Raw genomic sequence first — 11,685 nt, 5'->3', positions numbered from 1 at the left:
ACAAATCATTCTTTCTTCATTTTTTTTCCTTTTTAACCACCTGAATGTGTGTGTTCAAAGGAGATTAATTGAAACCCTTCACTGTGCTGTGTTTAGGAAAGATCCTTAATATTTTAGAACCAAAAACAAATATTAGTTATAAAGCTTCTCTAATTGCCCTTTTTCATGGAGAAAAATGCATGTCTAATTTGCTTTTTTTAAAGAACATTTGCTTTATGGGTATTTGCCTGAGTTTGACAGTTATTTAACTGGCTGTTTTTATTAACTCGTGTTCTCAGCACCAACTGCAATGGCAGCTGGGGAAAATTCAAATATCAATTTTATGTCCTTATCAAAGCTGCCATCCCACAGGCTGCAATAAACCCTGCAGCAAACCTCAGTCTGGCTCCTGGGTTTGTCCTCCTGGAGATTTGTCCTTGTGGTCTGCTGGTGGCAGAGCTGGCACAGACCCTGTGGGACATGGATGGGGAGTTGGTGGGGATCAGGTATGGGCTGGGGATAAAGGTTCTGTCCCCATGGATGGGCTGTGGGCACCCAGAGCTCCTGGGCAGAGGGAAGGAACCACTGGAGCAAGGTGCTGAGGAGACACAGCAGCCTCTCCCTCACTGGCAGCATTTCTCTTTGGTTTTATTTTTTTTTTTGTTCTTTCCAGTGGTTATTTTTTTTCCTCTTTCCTGTGGTTGTTTCTTCAACCCATTCCTGTGTTTGGTTTTTAACTCTTCCCATGTTTGTGTTTCCTCTCTTTCTGTGTTTCTATTCTCTTCATAATTTGATGAAAGTTTAAAAACCTCTTAGCAAGGGACAGAGAAATAACCCCAAACCTTACAATGGCACCAAAAATCTTACAAGGAAAGCCCCAGAGAGTGCTGGAAGTCCTTCTGGAGACCTCAAGGGAACTGGGATTCTCTGGCTGTGTCTCATTTGTGGAGCAGACCCCTGTGCTGAGTGTCTCTGGGGTCCCTACACCACTCCTTGGGGATACCACAGAGCATTTTTTGGCTGTGGCCACCTTGAGGGTCCCCAGTGCACAAAGTGGACTCAGTCCCTTGGTTGTGCATCTGCTCCCTGAGTCCTGTAAGAACCAAACTCCCCACATTTGTATTCAAGCTGGGAAGGAACCTCCCCAGTCATTTTGGACAATTTCATATTATAGTTTGTTTGGGTTCTTAAGCTCCCTCTATTTGTATTTTTTAATTCCCACCTGTGTGGGGTATGGATCTTGGATTCTAAGAATCCCAGATGCTTAGCAGATGGTTAGCTTGAAAAAATAATCAAAGAGGCAGCAAAATTCTGTGTTCATGAGCTCCTATTTATTTCAATCTGGTGTTTTGCCTCACAACAAGACTAATAAGCAATTACTCTTGCATCTCGAATGCTTATGCAGTGTAAATGCATCTGTCAACCAGATTCAACATCATCAATAAAGCTGCCAAAGCTGTTCATAATTCAATGATATATGCTTTGAGCATCTTTTTTGAATATAATTTAAAGATTGCAGTCCTATGATTCCGACATTATTTCCTGGATGTTTCAAATACCTCCAGCTGGAAGGATCCTTGCCTGCATCACATAATCACCTCTGCCTGGCTGGACCACAGCAAACGGTGCCATTTGGCTTCTGGGAGGGTTTTGCTTTCTGGCTGGGCTCTGACAGGGTTCCCTCAAGGGCTGCTGGGGCTCAGGGAGCCTTTCTGGGGTTGGGAGGATTTATTTCTCTCTCCTTTCTCTCCTGGTGCAATTCACCCCCTGCAGAATTCCCTCCAAGGTCTCACATGCTGAGCAGGAAGGGAATTTGTTAGCAGGGAAGGTGAGCTCTGGGGGAATATCCTTTTTTTTGAAGGATCTTTTGCAGCCAGATGTTGTTAGGAAGCTGGTGTGATCAGTCCCCACATGTATGGACACATCTTAAAGGCTTTTCCAGAGTTCAGCCCAATGTGACAGAGATGTCCCAAATGTATTTTCTTTAATTAGAGGCTGGTTTGGGTTGGAAGAGACCTTAAAGATCATTTCATTCCATCCCCTGCCATGGCAGGGACATCTTCCACTCTCCCAGCTTGGCTCCCTCTTCTCTCTGTTCCCAAATCCATGTTGGCCATGGGTTTTTCCTGCTGCTCCAAGGAGGGATTGGCTGTTTTCTCCACCTGGATCACTCTGTTGAGCCCAAACCCTCTGTTCTGCACACACAGAATGCTAATGGGCTCTGCCTCTGTTTTCCAGCCACCCTCTGGGGTGAGTTTCTCTTTCTCTTGGTTTGCTTTGTGCCTTATGTCAGAGTTAATGGAATACAGATTTCTGAGCAAAGACAGATCCCAGGGATTTTTTTTTAAACATTTTTTTTAAACTTTTTATAAGTCTTGGCATGAATGAGAATCAGAGTCTATCAATGCAGGAAGCAATCCTGCACAGTTTAATTTCTCTGCTCTCTCAACTGTGTCAATTCCTGAAGGGACAAAGGAAAAAATGAAAGGAAAAGGAAAAAAAAAAAAAAAGAGTTAAAGCAACGTGCTAGGAGTGGTGGTGCTTGGTTAGCGAGAGAAAGTGTATCTTTTCCAAAGATCCAGTTTTAAAACACTTTCACTGCCAGCCCTGTGCAGTTTTGCCTTTCCTAGAGATTTAGGAGTCATCAAATGTTAATCTTTTCCCAAATCAACAGAAAACCATCCTGGCTGAGGTTTGTGCTACAGTGAACACATTTTGTCCTGATGTTCATTAATTCCTCAGCATCAGGAGCAAGCCAGCTTTGCTCTGACTGACCTTAGGCTGGGGTTTGGGTTCTTCATTCCCTGATTCCCCAAAAATTGAGTGACCTCTGAGGAGTGCTGGGGAGCAGTCAGCTGGATTGTGTGCTCTCAGCACTGGGCTGGGTTTTGGGGGTTGTTTTCATGTTTTTCCCTGTTTTGAAAACAGTTCCTATCACTGCTAGAAATGTGTTGTCCTCTTTCTACATCTCCTTGTGCTCAAATCTGTCTTTTGGAGTCTTCAGTGAAAATAGATTAAAAATGCAGGTCTGCCAGAGCACCCTCTGCCTTGTTCTGTGAAGCCAACAAAGTTGAAAACTTTCCAAAATACCAAACCCTGAGCCTCGATGTCCTCTGAGGAGCTCAGGAGGAATTACAGGATCACTTTGAATGCCATATTTTACACATGGCATCATTTTACTCCATTTCATGCTTTCCCAGCTAAGAAATATTTTTTTTTAAGGCCGTGGAACAAGTGAAAAGGTGAGGATGGATTCTCCCTCCCAGCCAGCTCTGCTCTGGGCTGTTAAACCAGCATGGCTTTATAGCCAGGAGGCACAAGGGGGAAAAAGACAGCAGAAAAATTTAAACCACTTTATAAAGTATTTTCCACAAGAGTGATGTGGCATCTACAGAGCAGTCAATGGTGTGGTATGAGGGGTTTATTGGCACCTGGGAGCAATGCTGTCACCACACGAGGCTGTGCAGATAAAACATTGAATGGATACACACCATGCTGGGCTCCTGAGCCAAACCCTGCTGCCCTCAGCCCAGTGATCCCTGGGGATGGAGCCAAGGCAGGGCTCTGAGAGGCTCCCCAGCCCTGTGCCATGCAGAGCTCAGGGCTTTGGGATCAGCAGGTCCAACCCCATAGTCAGTGCAGCTGGAAACATTTGGGGTTGGACTGTTTCGTTTTTGCTCTTGCTCTCTTCACAAGGTGGGAGTTCTTTACTCTTTGCATTGAGGGGAAAAGCCTGGTTGCTGGAAATATTCTATTTTCTACAAATATCAAGGCAGGTGGGCTTGAAGGTTGTGTCTTTGGTGGAGGAGCTGCAGCAAGGCTGATTGCCACACAATCCCCAGGGTGGCCCAGCCCTCTGAAGGGCAGAGGGTGCATTTAGATCATAAAATAATTGAATGGTTTGTGTTGGAAGGGACATTAAAGCTCATCTCATCCCACCCCTGCCGTGGCAGGGACACCTCCCACTATCCCAGGCTGCTCCAAGCCCTGTCCAACCTGGCCTTGGACACTTCCAGGGATCCAGGGGTTTCTCTGGGCACTCTGTGCCTCCCCACCCTGTAGCCAGGGAAGCTCCAGGGTGCTCCCATCCATGCAGGAGATCATGGTCAGACCCTGCTCTGGGCCTCACTGAGGTTCTTGCTGGCTCTCCCAGCAGTTTGTCACTGCTGACAAACTCCAGCAGCAGCTGCTAAATCCCTCCTGAGAAGTGGAGGCTGCAGGGAAAACCAGCCCAGCACAGAGCCCTCAGAGCCCCACAGGGAGCAGATCATCACTGAGCTGCTCTGGCTGCATAAAATTTTCATGCTGTTCTCAGTTTCCCTGTGTCACCTCTCAGTGCAAGTGCTGCACTTTGTGGAGGTTACCAGGCCAACACACTTGGTATTGATCTTTCTCTCTGCATTATCATCAGCTAAAAACAATTGAGGAGCAGGTGGGTGCAGCCTGTGCTCAGGCAGAGAGAAACACAAATATCCTTCCTGCTCTGCAGCCTGAATTCCATCAGACAGGTTGGCTGTGGGGTGGAAGTTAGCTCTGGTTCTGCTCAAAGAACCAGAGCTCTGGTTCTGCTCAAATTTTTCCAGCAGAAGAGGTAGAAATGTCAGGTTTGGGGATTGTGTGGATCTGTGCCTTTACACCCCCACCAAGCAATCAGGGCCCCATCAAGTGCTGTCCCCAGTTATCCTGGATGGGGATGGATCCAGACAGGGGTGGAGATCAAACACCAGACAATCTGTGCTGCATTTCCAACCACCTGAGGCTTCAAAGGGCCAACTTTGGCATCTGCTGGGCTCAGTAACTCAACAGAGCTTTAACACACCTCTGCTGCCCGTGGCTGCCATTGTTATGAATTAATAGCTTTCTCCAAGTTATTTTAACTTATTATCCCACACGTGCACTGTGTGTGTTGCTCTGTTAGGGACAGAGAAATTACAGCAGCATGGTTCTGTTTTTCCCTTAACCACCTGTGCCTTGCTGGTTTTTATCTCTCCTGCCTGGAGGACTTTTTGAACAAAGTAACTTTTAAAACCACGACGTTTCTTTAATTCGATGTCTGGAGATAAGTTTATTGTGATTTTACGGGATATAAGTAAACACATTTCTTAAATATATTCCCATCTACAAAAAAATGAGAATATCCTGCCGTGGCTTTAGGCAAGCAGGGTATCAGTGGGGACTGGGAGAGCTCCAGGCAGGACTGAGGGATGTAATCTCTGTCTCCATTTGTTCCATTCCTCCAGGGCAGAAGGATGCAGGGAAAAGCTCCGGGAGCATCTCCAGGGCTGGGGCTGTGTCTGCTCAGCACCTCGGCACCACACTGCCCAAACTGAGCTCCAAAATGTGGCTTTCCCAGCAGGTGACACAGGAGGGAAACCACGAGCAGATGGGCTCGGACTGGAGCTTTCCCCTCGCCCTGGCGGCGAGCTGGGCGCACAATGGAGTTATTGAATTTGGCGTGAATTTCGCGTTAACTCTGCTGAGAGTGCGCGGTTTGCTCTGGCGGCTTGAGGCGGAGCGGGTTGGGGTTTTTCGCGTCCTTGACATCATTTTTCAGGGCTGCCAGCATCCCTGGAGGCCAGCAGGGTCCGGCGCTGAGCGCTGGGGTGCTGCGGGAGCGGAGGATGCTCCGGGCAGGTCGGGATGCAGGCGGGACGGGGTGAGCATCCCAGAGAGGGCGCGGAGCCAGGCAGGGCTCAGGGCGACATCCCCGAGTGCTGCCACCGCCAGCCGTGGGGACAAAGCGTCCGAGAGCTGCTCCGGGGGAGGTTTTTCTGCTGTTTGCCCCAGCCCCGCCGGACAGGAGGGAGTGCAGGGCTGCAGCCTCTCCGCGATTCCCGGGCTCTGTGAGGAACCTCCTCGCCCTCCCAACCCCTGGGAAGTTTACAAAAGCACCATAAAGGTTTTTCCCCAGCCAAGGCTCGCTGTGGGTGTGGTGAGAGGCTCAGGCTCACCGCGCAGGTTCCTACAGAGATCTCCCCTGGAATCACGGCTGGAGCTCTGGGATTCTGCCTTCCCCTCCGCCGGCTGAGTGGGACACACACCAGCTCCCAGAGAGCTCTTTTGGGGTTTTTCACATCTTTCTCTGTGCCCTGCTGGGTGCCCAAGGGTGGGTGAGCACATCAGCAGCACACAGGGGTGGGACAGGAGGATGTCCTAGGGATGGGACAGGAGGAAAACTGACCCTGAGCTTTCCCACCAAAATCTTCTGTCCCCACGTGGAGCTCCTGGCGCTGGGAAAGCACCGTATTTCTCCGTGCTGAGCAAAGGGGAGACTGTAAAGGGTGACACGTGGCCTGGAGGCAGTTAAAATGTGAAATTTTCCACTTTTCTGAGCGCTAATACCGTGATCACACTGTCTAAATAATGTCCATGCTCTGGCTGCTGTATTACCTGTCCTAAGCATGATTTACTGCTGTAATAAATTAGCCCCTAAGCCAAAGAATCAAAAATAATTGGCTTTACATCTTGGTCCCCGTTTTATCCTGTCCCTTTTTCCTTTCCACCTGTCCTCTCTCTCCCTCTTACTCATTCTCTGACATTTTTTTTTTTTCCCTTCTTAATTCCTTCTCAGGGTCCACTTGCTGATTCTTTTCCACTCCTCATGCTCTTCCTGAGATTATCAGACATCGTTTCTTGTCCTGTTTTCTCCTCCAGATGTTCCAAACTGCTGCCACAGGAGTTGTGTCCCACCTGGGGGGCTGCAGGAGAACCCCCTGCCCAGGAGGGGACAGAGATGTCCCAGCAGAGGTGGGTAAGGACATCACTGCCACAGCTGGATTTTAAATGGACTTTAAAATGAGCCACACATCCCATTGCTCTGAAACACCCGATGGCCTCCAAGCATGAAATACAGCAGGGCAGGGGGCTGGGAGGGCTTGATGGGCTGTGAATCTTCTGGATTTTTTTTTTATTTTTGTGTGTGTGTGTTTCTCTTTTATGTCTTTAAGCTGAAGGGTTTGACACCACAGTCAGCAGTGTGTACCCTTACTCATGTCACCTGCTGGTGTCACCACCCTTACTCATGTCACCTGGAAGCGTCACCACCTCCCTCCACATCCCCACTGAGCAGCAAATCATCTCCTTCCAGCCAAGGATTTGGGCACCCAGCCCTTCCAGGAGAAGGTAAAGGGTGGGGTGTTGTGGGGCAGAGGTGGATTTATAGGGCAGATCCGGCAAAAAAGCTCAAAGCTTTGTGCCTTTGGGGTTTGGCCCAAAAGGTTTGGCCCTGTGATGTGTTCTGAAAGCTGTCACAGCACAGGGCACAGGGACAGGAGTGGTTTTGTCTGTCTCTAGGAGCAGAAGTGTCCATGTTGGTGTGTCTGTGAGGACACCAGGAGGGAGCACAGAGTGATTGATCCTCCTCAGAGCAGAGCTGTTCCACCTGAGCTCCACTGCTGCAGGGCTTGGTGATGCTGCCTTTGGGCTCCCACAGAACCATGTGGGCTGGAAATGACCTTAAATCCCATCTCATTCCACCCCCTGCCATGGCAGGGACACCTTCCACTATCCCAGGCTGCCCCAAACCCCACCCAGCCTGGCCCTGGACACTGCAACAACCTCATTTCAGTGTCCCACCGAGCAGCTCCAAGCCTGGTTACTCCCCAGCAGAGCCAACGCGGCAACAACTTGACTGCTCTGAGCAATCCCAGCGAGAACAGCTTGAACAAGTGGAGGCTGTTTTTTTGTTTTCCTCAAAATAAATGGGCATTTTCTGTTTTCTGGATTGGGTTGTTGGTTTTTTGGGTTGGTTTTTTTTTTTTTTTTTGAGCTGTTAATGTTCATTTTGCGTGCGGGCACAACGCCGCTCCTGTTTCAGAATGCACACAGTGGAGTGCAAAAATCAAGATTGCATCTCATGCATAATGCATGGCCCAGCAACCTGCTCAACAAATTACCCAAGTAGATTCCTCCGACAGGGCTGGGGGGGGAAGGAGGGGGGAAAAAAAAATATATTGTAACAAGTATCTTTCTAAAGAAATGACAAGATAAACACATAAAAAATAGGCGTGCAGAGATTTTCTCCGGGGGGTCAATTCAGAAATTAAAGATAAGGATGATGTGGCTGGAGAGTGTGGAGCAGCAGGCTGGGGATGGGGCAGGGGCAGCTGCAGCTCCTGGAGCTCCTGGATCACAGCAGCTGCCTGTGGAGGTGTCCCAGGGCTTGATTTGGTGTTGGGAACTTATTTAGAGGAGTGACTTCCCATGGAGAGAGGCAGGAAAAGGGATTATTTGGTTTATTTATCGCTTTCGGTGTGCTGGCTTTGCAGGGATGTGTTACAGCTCTGTGCTGCTGTGTGACACTGGATTTTGTGCCATTTTTCTGGAAACAGAAGCCATGAAAATACAGATTTCACGTGTGGGAGGTCATTTTTGGGTGGAGGATGGCAAGGAGGGGGACAGAGAGGTGGGAATGGGTCACTAAACCTTTCTTGTTTCTCTGGTGTCACCAGCCCTGGAGCACCCTGGCTTCCCCCACTGGGGCCAGATGCTGCTTTGTGGCCTGGAGAAGCCAAGATGAAGCCTCTGCTCCCTGCAAGGAGAATTTTCTGCTACCAGGTGCCCAAGTAAGTGTCCACATTCCTGCCCTGAGCCTCTGCTGAGCCTGGGTCATTCCCTGCAGGACAGGCAGCAGCCACTGCCCCTTCCCAGAGCATTCCCTCCAGAGCTGAGCTGTGGGCTCAGGGGCAAACCCTGTGATGGAGAAAAATGGCATTTGAGGAGCAGATGGGGTTTGGTTTGCTTTCCCTTCATGCTGGACAGCGAGAGGCTCCTGCCCAGGGCTGTGCAGGCAGCACAGAGGGTTTGGTGCATGGGGCTCCTTGTGACTCTGCTCCTCTGGAACCCAAACCTGCTGAGTCTGGAAGCCAAACCTGTTGAGAAGGGCCAGAGAAGGGAATTTGCCTCCAGTGCTGTAGAGAGGCAGCCCTAAAACTCTGTTAAGGACTAAACTTGCTGATCATTTCACCTGCCAATAATGCCCACAGCTCCTGGATCACTCTGATCCACGCAGGGCATATTTGGAGACTAGCATTGGTTGGGGAATTTGCTTTATTTTTCTCACTTGAGTAATAACTCAGGCTTCAAAATGCAACTTATTCATGTCATTCCCACTAATGAGCCCAGGCAGGGAGTGTTTGGGTTTGGGTTTGGGTTTTTTCAGCTCCCTGCAGGCTGGAGCTGGGCAGGAGCCCAAAGGCCACTCTGCCCTGCCAGCACAACCTGCTCTTGCCATCGAGCAGCAAAACCACCCCTGGAGGGCTCAGAACTGGGCTGGGGAGCTCAGGATGAGGTCAGGAAGGAAAGGGTGAGGGTTTGTGCTACTCAAGCAGCTTTTCTCCCAGCTGTCAGAGCCATGAGGATGCTCTGCTCAGTGGGGTTGGAGCCACAGGGCTCAGACTGCTGGTGACATCCCCAGTGTGACCTGGCTGTGCCAAACGCCCTCTGCCAGCAGCAGCACTCAGGGCTGGAGGTGCAAATCCCCTGCACAGCCACCCTAAGGGCACTGCTGGGGTTTCACAGCAGCTCAGGCTCGGTGGCACTGGTGTGGTTTGATGTCACCCACAGCAAAGTCCCTCCAGGTTTTACTCCCCCAGTCCCCATCCTGCCTGTGCTGGGAAAGCTCTCAGTGTCCCCAAGAGCCCAGGGGTCAGGTTGGGGCTGTTTGCACCTCGGGAATTTAGTTCCCATAGAACTGCAGAGTGTTGCCACTTCCTTTTTATATTTCTCTCCCCACATTGTCATTTCTGTGGAATTCAGGAGTGATGACAGGATTTGCTTTCTGTTTAGTTCAGGAGTGTCTAAAATAAACCCAAAATGTGAAGAGGGCATGCTCCCCTCTGCTCAGCTCTCCGGGCCAGGCTGGAATGGGAGAAATGAACCCAAATTGCTGATTCCCTATGGATGGTGGGGATGGCTCTGCCCCTCCCCAAACCTCCCTGTTATCCCACAGCCAATCCCTCCCACCCCAGCAGACAGCACCCTGCAAAGCCTCCCAAAAACAGAACTGGCAGCTTTTGTGGGGATTAAAATACCACAAGATCTGCTGCGTTTTTGTTTTTAAAAACGCCTGAATGCATTAGCATTGATTTATTTTCAATACAAGCAGCCACCTGTGAGCTTTGGGTATTATTTCTGTTTGTTCCCTTTGACAGAGGAGGGTTTTCAGTGGTGGGCTCTGCCCCCAGGGCAGTAAATATTGCCTTTCCTGAGTCTCCTGTGCTGCTGAACATATTGCAGGGGGCATGAAGAGCTGGGAAAAGCCTTGTATTTTTTTTTCTATATTTTCTTTTTTTTTCTTTTTCCCTTTTGTTGTTTTGGTTTTCTTTTTCCTGGCCTTCAGCATCCTCTCTGAGAGAGACCTCAGCCTGTGCAGTGCCTGGGGAATGAGCAGGAGGTTCAAGGTCACAAGTGATGACAGCAGTGTCCCCTCTCCCCCCGAGAGCTCCTCCCTGAACCACTCTCTCAGCAATGTTTCCACTCACCTTGCCCACATAATGAAGGTACAGGCAGCAACTCACTAAGCAAATGAGCCCCTCCTTTAATTCCATTTGCTTATGCTGCTTATTTTTCTCCTGCATAATTATTTTTAAAGGAAAATTTAATTTTGCTTAATGGGAACAAAGTTTAACACTCCGTAAGCTTTGTCTTCCGCAGCCTCCATCTGGTGAGCTTTTTTTTCCTGGATTTTTTTTTTTCCCTAATTATTTTTAAACCAGCCCAGTAAATTGTGTGTGGTTAAGAGGCACTTCTCATTAAGATGAAATACTTTGATCTCATAGGATCATCTGGTTTTTAAGAGGTAATGATATCCTACATTTTTTCTCTCCCGGTTAACCCAATCTCAGTGGTGAGACCTGCCCAGGTGTGAACTGGGTGCAGCAATCAGAGCCCATCAGAATCAAAAAAAGGGGTCAGGAGGAGATTTTGGAGAGGGCACAGCAGGGACCATTAAGAAGTAAGTGGCAAATCATCTCAGGAAAGGGAAACATTTAACCTGGTTATTTATTTATTTTTAAGTGCAGATGGTAGGGGGGGGAAAGAAAAAGGCTGCAAGAAGACCAAGAGGCATGGGAATGCTATATATAGCTGTACAGCTGTTTCCTTCAGGTGTTATAGCTCAGCAACGTAGGATGATTAATTCTGAAAGTTGAAATGTATAGCGGATTCTGATTACATCTGAGTGTCTATAATTTAGCTACTTAGTAAAATTAACTTGACGTTTTTAGTGAGCTGTGAGGACAATAACGTGTGAAGAGACTGAGGAACAAGTTTGACTGCACGCTCTTCCCTTACCTTCCCCCTTTTCTCCAATCCGCCAAGTTTATTTTTAACTTTTCCCGTTTTTCCCAATCCAGAGGAAAGGGTCTGGCTCCCCCTGCTGGCAGCCGAGGGCAGCGCCGCTCCGGGCTGAATTTCGGGAATTGCAGGAAAATTCCGGGATGAGCTGCAGGTTGGGATTTCCGAGGCACAGAACATTTCCTACAGCGCGGCATCGCCAGCGGGGCTGCGGGATCCCCGAAAATCCATCTGTGCGCTTCAGACAAGCTCCGTGTTGGGGAATCCAAAGGCAGGACACACCATGGGAAGGACACCCTGGAAGGGCTTTAGGTTGGCTTTTTCCAATAAAAACCCACATGCACTGAGGCTGGGTGGAAGTAAGGAATGGCAGAGACAATCCCCAGTGCTGAGGACCAGATAACCTGAGAT

This window comes from Lichenostomus cassidix, chromosome 17 (assembly GCF_008360975.1).
Source record: "Lichenostomus cassidix isolate B80296 chromosome 17, HeHo_3.0, whole genome shotgun sequence".
NCBI lineage: Eukaryota > Metazoa > Chordata > Aves > Passeriformes > Meliphagidae > Lichenostomus > Lichenostomus cassidix.
This window is presented reverse-complemented; position numbering follows the sequence as displayed.